The sequence below is a fragment of the Podarcis tiliguerta genome (assembly GCF_965153285.1).
Source record: "Podarcis tiliguerta genome assembly, chromosome: 7".
Classification (NCBI taxonomy): domain Eukaryota; kingdom Metazoa; phylum Chordata; class Lepidosauria; order Squamata; family Lacertidae; genus Podarcis; species Podarcis tiliguerta.
The window spans coordinates 74961062-74968993 of record NC_139540.1 but is presented as its reverse complement, the minus strand read 5'-3'; positions in this window follow the sequence as shown (position 1 = coordinate 74968993).

Sequence of the window (7932 nt, the reverse complement as noted above, 5' to 3'; positions counted from 1 at the left end):
GGCTGAGCGTTGAGCTCTGGAAAGAGAGAAAAATAGTTAGCCCCCAAATAGAAAATGAGTGAGGTCCCAACCAAAGAAGAATGGCAACTTAAGTTATAAAAGTTATCTTAAACATCCTCGTACCTACGGGAACGCCTCTCCTGGTACGCCCCATGGAGGACCTTACGGTCTGCAAATAATAACACCTTGGAGATCCCGAGCTTCAGAGAGATTAGGCTGGCCTTGGCCAGGGCCAGGGCCTTTTTGGCCTTGGCCCCGGTCTGGTGGAACACTCTGCCACAAGAGATCAGGGCCCTGAAGGATCTGACATCTTTCCGCAGGGCCTGCAAGATGGAGTTGTTCCACCAGGCCTTTGGTCAGGGCTCAGCCTGACTCCCCTTTTCTTTTTGTATAAGAACTAATATGGAAGAGGCCTCCCAGCATTCTCACAGGCCCATATAAGATCAACGTAAACAGTTGGGCCGATGAGCACTTACTGTTCCCAACCCTAACCCTGCGGAAAGCCATCTAATTAGACTTTAATTTGATTTTGACCTGTTTTTAGGAGGTAATTGAATTATTGTTTGATTTTATACTAATGTTATATATCTGATGTTAGCCGCCCTTTGGCCAGGGAGGGCAGGATATAAATAGAAGTTTATTATTATTATTATTATTATTATTATTATTATTATTATTTCATTATAAATTGTTTCCCAATAGTTTTTGATTCTTTTGCAATTCCACCACATGTGGTAAAACGTGCCCTCGTTCTCTTTACACGTGATCTCTCATTCATTGGAGGTTTTTAAGCAGAGGTTGAATGGCCATGTGTCATGGATGCTTTAGCTGAGATTCCAGCACTGCAGGGGGGTGGACTAGATGACCCTCAGAACCCCTTCCAACTCTACAATTCTTTATTCTGGCATACTCTTTTATATATATATAAATTGTTATTAGTTTTTTTTAACATACCATTTTCAACAGTAATTAAACATGTTTTTACATCGTATTCAATTTTTTTTGACTTCCATCAGTCCTGTCTGAAAATTTTCCAATCTAATCTCTTAGTATACATTTCTTATTTTCCCTGTTACAGTCATACCTCGGGTTGAATGCTCTTCGGGTTGAGCGCGTTTGAGTTGCGCTCCGCGGCAACCCGGAAGTAACGGAGCGCATTACTTCCAGGTTTCGCCACTTGCGCATGCGCAGACGCTCAAAATGACATCACACGCATGTGCAGAAGTGGTGAAAAGGGCCGCACGCGTGCGCAGACGTGCCATCACTAGTTACACTTGCTTCTGGATGCGAACAGGGCTCTGGAACGGATCCCGTTCGTATCCAGAGGTACCACTGTACATTTAAAACAAATATTTCTACAGTGGTGCCTCAGGTTAAGTACTTAATTCATTCCGGAGGTCCGTACTTAACCTGAAACTGTTCTTAACCTGAAGCACCACTTTAGCTAATGGGGCTTCCTGCTGCCGCCGTCCCGCCGGGGCCTGATTTCTGTTTTCATCCTGAAGCAAAGTTCTTAACCTGAAGCACTATTTCTGGGTTAGCAGAGTCTGTAACCTGAAGTGTATGTAACCTGAGGTACCACTGTATTCTTTATCTACTTTGTAGCACTTCATATATTCCTCCTTACAAAACTTCTTGTAGTCCTACTAGCGTAACTTGTTGGTTACAATGGCTTTTCAAATAGTTCATATACTTCTTCTAATCTTCTGTAAATCTCTGGTCCCACAGGTTTCGAATCCTTCCTGTCATCTTGTCCAATTCTGCATAGTCCATTATTTTCGTCTGCCACTCTTCTTTCGTCAGAATTTCTTCTTGTTTTCATTTCTGGGCTAACAATACTCTTGCCGCATTTGTTGCATATAAAAACAATTTAACATCTTGCCTATTAATGTCCTGACCTATAATATATTCCGGCATACTCTTACCCCTGTTGTTCTTTTATAGCAGGCAGCGTACATGCGCCAAATAATCTACCTTCAATATGGTGGGCAGAGCTATGCTCACTTTAACAACCAATAGGAACAGAAAATGATCACACACGGCTCCCAGCTTTTAAAGTGGTCTCCCTCTGGTGAATCACTCTGTTTTGCGTTGGGGGGTAGCCTTGTAAACATGTGAAAGTTCCTGCTTATACAGATTTAGCCTGTTGCCGCAGGTCTCCAGATGTTAAACATCTGAGCTTGGAATAGACAGAAGCATTGGCAAGATGCAACACTCTCCATGATCACAGATGTATTGGGGATTGAACAACCCAGCATTTCACAAAATGCAATAGGCAAGGTTTTTTTCCCCCCTTTTAAAAAGTTTTTATTTATACTTTTCAAGTTCATTCGTTTCATTGGTTTTACAATCAATTAATTCAACATTTCAAAGTATGACTTTCTTCCCCCTCTTTCTGCGGTTCCTTCAATTTATTTTTTAATATCTTCTGCATATCCAAAGTCATAAGGCGCGAAACCGTGATGGCGGACCTCTTCGAGCTCTGAAGAGGGGCACCGCAGAAAAGGGTTGTTTCGCTACGGCGCAGCGGCAACCCATCAAGAAAAACCACGGACAGAGAGAGTCCGTGGCCGTGGGACTCGGCGGGCACCTGGAGCGACCCCAAATTCGCGGAAGGGACCCCGTAAGGGGCTCCGGAGTGAAGGAGGGGGAGCGGTGCTGTGAGTTCATCGCTCTTTCTGCGGAGGCGAAGCCGCGCGGCTGTCACGGATGAGCGCTGACCTTTCTTCCAAAAAATACTACTCTGAAACAGCAAACCCGTGAGTAAGGACTTAAGATTTGTTACAATAACTTGAAGAAATTTGGCTGAAACCGGGAGACGAGAAAGAGGAAGTCCGTCTTCCGGCACTGCTTATAAGATCAAAGCAGACTGTTTAAAGAGCGGAAAGCGCTGTGAACAGGGAAGCTTTAAGGCTTTAAAGTGGGACTTTCGTGCACACTTGAAATTCTATTCTTAAAGGAAGAAAAAATACAGTTTAAATTGGACTTGGAGCGGTCCCCCATGGGGCGAGGGAAGACTCTAACCCCAAATCTTCGGGTGGCCGGGTGAAGTTGCTTGACTGCGGAACTGTTACAAACTTCCAGATACTTTTGTAACTGAAGTGCAACTTTTGGGCTTACTTAGTTTGAGTGGATACAATTGCAGGCACCTTGTTGGAACATTGTTAAACGTTTTAAAGTGCTCTGCAGGACTTTTTTCTTAGTGTTTTGGAACTAACTTGCTTTTAAAATTGTTTTTGAAAACGGAAACTTTAATGGCGGAAAAGTTACCTTCTTCTTACTAACTTTTGGTGGCACTCCCCCTAGAGGACATTGGATAACAAAGGCCTGGGAAAAGTTTTTCTGCTTACTTTCTTTCTCCAGACTGTTTATAAATTTGGACTTGTCTTTCCCATGGGATTACAACATCTGACCTTGAACATTGACTGATGAGTGGTACAGGAAAGACAAGAGCAGCCAAAGCTAAGGAAGCTAAGGAAAAAGAAAAAGCAAAAAAGCAGGCACAGCTTTTGCAAACAACCTTAACTCAGGGACGTAGACTATCAGTGCCTGCTGTGCTTGCAACACAAAAAGTAGAAAGTGAAAAGCCTGAAAAATCTGAAGAGGAAGATATGGCATTAGGAGGAGCAGAGGCAGCACTGAAACAAGTTTTGGAACAATTGTCAACATTAAATCAAAAAATTGATAACCAATCAACAAAAATTGACCAAGCTACATCCTCGATCCAGAAATTGACAGATCAGGTTTCCCAACACACCCAAGCAATTGAAAAATTGCAAGGAGCAACGGAAGAGAACCGTAAATTGGCAGGGGAAGCCGTTGAAATCGCAACATCAGCTAAAAAAGAGGTTGAGGAAGTTAAAGCAGAAGTCAAGCCTCTGCATAAACAGATAGGGGACCAACAAACCTATCTCTCTTTGGTGGAACTGAAAAACCGGGAGACTAATCTTAGGCTTAGGGCGGTCCCAGAAATCGAACAAGAAGATTTGATTGGATTTTTGACAACAGAATTTTCAAAGTTCTGGGGCTTAAAAGAAGAAAGTGATTTTAAAATAGTATCGGCTTTTCGACTGGGAAGATTGGTAAGAAAAGATAGATCTAGAGACTGTCTAATAGCTTTGAGATCAAGAGAGGAGAGAGACAAAATATTAGGCCTACACTTCAAAAACTCAATTGAGATACAAGAGAAAAGGGTGGAAATCTACCGAGATATTCCTAAACAGCTATTGGATCTGAGAGCCACCTATTCAGAATTGGCTAAGTTGTTGAGACTTAACTCAATCCCTTATAGGTGGGAGTTCCCACAAGGACTATCATTTACTTACAAACAGAAGAAGGTTAAAATAAGATTACCAGAGGATCTACAAAAGTTCCAGCACGACCACGGAGAAGATCTCCAAAAAGAAGCAGCAGCCCTTTGGCCTATACTTAAACCAGGACCCACTCTGCCAGCAGGCGGAGGGACGCCTAAACCCTCGGAATTAGAGGAAAAAGAAGATACACCGCTCTAGGTGTAACAGAATAGTTCAGGATGTCTCTGCAGCTACTCAGTTGGAATATAAATGGCGGAAATTCCCCGGAGAAAAGAAGGAAACTGTTTCATATATTGAAGAAAGAACAATTGGATATTATTTGTTTACAAGAAACCCATGTGACCAGGCTCCACAGGAAAGTTTTGGTCAATTTCCTCAGACAAGGTAAAGAAAAGAGGAGTGGTGATTTATGCTAAGGAGAGCCTGATACCTAAATTTTTATTCAAAGATGAATATGGAAGAATTCTGGCAATTGAAATCCAGACCCAAGGAGAAAAAATATTGATACTAGGAATTTATGCTCCAAACGACGGGAAATCAGAATTTTTCAAGAAGCTGCATGAGACGCTGCTGGACTATCTGGACTATGCTAACATCATAATGATGGGAGACATGAATGGAGTGGTGTCTACACATATGGATAAGTCTTATAACCAAAATCTAACATCAGACGGCAGACTGCCTAAAACTTTTTTTGAAATGACTGACAATCTGGATTTGATTGATATATGGAGGACAAAGAACCCCCTAGGTAAAGAAGGAACTTTCTTCTCTGAGGCCCACCTGTCCTGGTCAAGGATCGACCAAATCTGGACCTCCAGGGGGCTGGCACCCAAGACTAAAAAGGTGGAAATCTGCCCAAAAACATGCTCCGACCACAACGCTCTGAAATTAGATCTCAGACTTACTCAAACCGGTTCCTTCAGATGGAGAATGAATGACACTCTTTTAAGAGATCAAGAGATTGTGAAAAAGGCCCAAAAAACATTAAAGGACTATTTTGAGATAAATTTGAATACTACAGTAGAAAAAAGAACGATCTGGGACGCAAGCAAAGCTGTCATGAGGGGGTTTCTGATACAACAGAATACAATTAAGAAGAAGCTCTGGAATGGAAAGAAAGATAAAATACTGGAGAAAATACATCAAGGAGAGAAAAAATTGAGAACTAAACCAAAGTCAAAGGATCTGTTGAGAGAAATTAAATTCCATCAAGCAGAATATTCAAAATTGATTAATCAGGAGATTGAATGGAAAATAAAACAGATGAAGCAAAGATCCTTTGAATCAGCAAATAAATGTGGAAAGCTGCTAGCTTGGCAGCTGAAAAAAAGACAAAAGTTGAATACAGTTACAAATCTAGAGATTGAAGGAAGAACGGTGCAGAAACCAGAGGAAATTAGGAAGTGCTTCCACAGATATTTTAAAGAACTTTATGTACAGGGGCCTCAGAAAGAATCAGAGATAGATCATTTTTTAAAGACAAATGGACTATCAAAAATAACTCAAGATAAAAGATCAATCTTGAACTCTACAATAACCACCCAGGAAATTGAAAGTGCCATTCAGAACATGCAACTAGGCAAATCTCCAGGCCCGGATGGGCTTACCTCCAAATACTACAAGACTTTGAAAGACTATTTAACACAACCCTTGTTGGAGGTATGCAACCAGATCATGGATGGGAAGAGGGCACCAGAAACGTGGAAAGAAGCGTTCATCACATTGATACCTAAGATAGAATCTGAAAAGACTCAACTCAAGAACTACCGCCCCATCTCACTCCTGAATGTGGATTACAAAATATTTGCAGACATTTTGGCAAGTAGACTTAAAAAAGTTTTAATTGAAGTAATTCACAAAGACCAAGCAGGCTTTCTCCCTGGTAGACATTTATATGAGAATACCAGAAACATCATCGATATTTTGGAACTTTTACAAACTAACAGGAACACAAGGGCGGTGTTAATTTTTGTTGATGCGGAGAAAGCATTTGACAATATATCTTGGATGTTCATGAAGAAAAACTTGGAAGGGATGGGAGTGGGGCGGGGGTTTGAAAATGGGTTACGAGCAATTTATTCAGAGCAAAAGGCCAAATTAATAGTGAACAATGTGGTGACGGAGGAGTTCAAAATTGAAAAAGGGACACGACAAGGGTGCCCTCTATCCCCTCTTTTATTCATTTCAGTCCTGGAGGTGCTATTGAACATGATAAGGGAGGACCGGCTGGTACAAGGGATAGAGGTCGGAGTGAAACAATATAAACTTAAAGCTTTTGCAGATGACCTAGTTTTGACATTGCAGGAGCCAGAATCCAGTACAAAAAGAGTTCTTGAACTTATATCTGAGTTTGGTCAGGTGGCGGGGTTTAAGTTGAACAAACAAAAAACCAAGGTTTTGACCAAGAATTTGACACTTACAGAAACAGAGGGGTTTCAGAGAGAAACAGAATTAAATGTGGTAAAGAAAGTGAAATACCTAGGGATCTATTTGTCTTCCAAAAATTTGAATTTATTTAAGGACAATTATGAAAAATGCTGGTTGGAAGTAAAGAAGGATTTAGAAATTTGGTCAAGATTGAAACTTTCCTTGTTGGGAAGGATTGCAGCAATTAAAATGAATGTATTGCCGAAAATGTTATTCTTGTTTCAAACCCTACAGATCGTGGACAGAGAGGAATGTTTTGGAAAATGGCAGAAGGATATATCTAAGTTTGTCTGGCAGGGCAAAAAGCCCCGAATAAAGTATAAAATATTAACTGATTCAAAAGAAAGAGGGGGGTTTGCCCTGCCGGATTTGAGGTTGTACTATGAAGCTGCAGCCTTCTGCTGGCTGAAAGATTGGTTTTTGCTAGAAAACACCGACGTCCTAGATCTGGAAGGTTTTGATAATGCATTTGGTTGGCATGCATATCTATGGTATGACAAGGTTAAAGTTCACAAATTGTTTAAAAGCCATATTGTCAGAAAAGCGATTTTTGCAGTCTGGATGAAATATAAAGACTTATTAGAGAGTAAAACACCGAGGTGGCTATCACCGGTGGAGGCCAAAGCTCGAAAAAGACCCAATATGGAGGCCTATTGGCCGAAATATTGGGAATTAATTGAAAAAATTGGAGACGGTTGGAAGTTGCAGAGCCAGGACAAATTAAAAAACAAGGTGCGAGATTGGTTACATTATGCTCAAATTCAAGAGGTTTTTAAAATGGATAAAAAGGTTGGTTTCCAGGAGGGGAAATCGAAACTAGAGACAGAATTGTTAGAACCAAAGACCAAGATTTTATCTAGAATGTATAACTTGCTGCTTATGTGGAACACACAGGATGAGACAGTTAAATCTGCTATGATAAAATGGGCACAGGATGTTGGACATAATATTATGTTTGAAGACTGGGAAAGGTTATGGAACACCGGAATGAAATTCACGGCATCTAGTGCCTTGAAGGAAAACATTATGAAAATGATATACCGGTGGTACATGACCCCAGTCAGGCTAGCCAAGATGCATCACCTGTCTGACAACAAATGTTGGAAGTGTAAGGAAGCAGAGGGGACTTTCTTCCATCTCTGGTGGACCTGCCCAAAAGTGAAGGCCTTCTGGGAAATGATTTATAATG